The sequence below is a fragment of the Echinops telfairi genome, unplaced genomic scaffold, assembly GCF_000313985.2.
Source record: "Echinops telfairi isolate 266 unplaced genomic scaffold, ASM31398v2 ScPeMD7_5469;HRSCAF=6316, whole genome shotgun sequence".
Classification (NCBI taxonomy): Eukaryota; Metazoa; Chordata; class Mammalia; order Afrosoricida; family Tenrecidae; genus Echinops; species Echinops telfairi.
Genome location: NW_022109368.1, coordinates 92,980 through 94,525, shown reverse-complemented (window position 1 = coordinate 94,525; position 1,546 = coordinate 92,980). Strand labels below are relative to the sequence as shown.

Genomic DNA, 1,546 nt, shown 5'->3' with positions numbered 1-1,546 from the left:
TTCTTCTACACATAGCAGGGACTTAGCTATAAAATTGCTCATCAGTGTAATCCATAGAAAAATCAATAGAGCTTTTGTGGTATTCCTAAACACATCATCAGTTACTTCCATACCTACTAAACTGATACTTTCTCAATATAAGAAAATGATTGACCTGTTGTTGTTAGTTGCCATCGAGTCAGCTCTGACCCACAGTGACCGTATGCACAACAGAACAAAACACTGCACAGTCCGGCGCCACCCTCACTATTGTTCTTATGCCTGCGCCCATTGATGCAGCCTCTGTGTCCATCCGTCTCGTGGAGGGTCTTCTTTTTTGCGATCCCTCCAACTTGCCAACCATGATGTCCTTCCCCAGGGACTATTCTCTCCTGACAGTATGTCTAAAATATGTAAGATGAAGTTTTGCCAGCCTTGTCTCTAAGGAATATTCTGGCCTAACTTCTTCCAATACAGATTGGTTTGTCCTTTTAGCAGTTCATGGTACTTTGAATATTCTTCCTCAGCATCAGAATTCAAAAGCATTGATTCTTCTGCAGTTTTTCTTATTCAGTGTTCACCTTTCCCATGCATATGAGGCAACAGAGAATACCAGGGCTTGGGCCAGGCACACCTTAGTCCTTAGTCCTTTGCACTTCATGCTCTAAAGAGGTTTTGTTCAGCAGATTTATCTAATGCAATATATCTTTTGATCTCTCTCTCTCTCTCTCAGGACTAAATCTTTATTGGACTCAGACCTGGAGTCCGTGGGTCTCTAAAACCACTGTGTACTTGTTGACCTTTGTCTCCAAGTTCTTATCAGCCTGTTTCCACAGCCTCATGAGTTGCTGCTTCTTCCTGTAATGGATATTGGCATTCTCCTTCCTTTTCTCCTATGGTAGCTGTCACTGCCTGGTACTTCCAGCTCACCTCGTGAGCTAGGCAGCCCAAGTAGGCACATTTGTGCGTGGGCTTCAGCCGCACCACCTTGAAGGCATCAGGCACCACCATCAGCTTTTTCTTGTCATAGGGGGTAGGATCCCGTCAAAAACCTTGAGCTGGTCAAGGGAAGCCTGGCCCACTTGGTCTTGTGGAGCAGCATGCCTTGAACGGTTCACCAGAAGATATGGCTAGGAGCCCTGAAGTAGTCGATGCCGCAGAAGGGAGTTGGTATTCATGCACTTCCAAAAAGAGGCCAGGTACTTCAATGTGTTTCTTTGAAAGTTGCCACAAGTGTTGTTGCCCTCACAATGTACCACGACCACCTTATGGTCCAGCAGCACTTGATTGTCCACAATGGCTGCCAGAGAGCCCAGGACATGGCCATGGCCATCGAGCGCCAGGACCTGTCCCTTGACCATCTTCAATAGCTGTCTTGGAAAGCTCTTTTAATATCTTCACTGCAAAATCCTTGACAAGTTCAACCTTTCCTCCATTTATCATGATGTTATCTATTGGTCCAGTTGTGAGAATTTTGGTGTTCCTTACATTGAGTTGAAATCTGGTCTTCCTTACATTGAGTTGTAATCCATCCTGAAGGCTACAATCCTTGATCTTCATCAGCAAG

At 45.1% G+C, this 1,546-nt stretch overlaps 1 pseudogene; it reads right to left on the bottom strand.

The window, feature by feature from the left end:
* Positions 1 to 731: 731 nt before the first annotated feature.
* LOC101656049 lies at positions 732 to 1,340 on the bottom strand (annotated as a pseudogene).
* Positions 1,341 to 1,546: the final 206 nt, after the last annotated feature.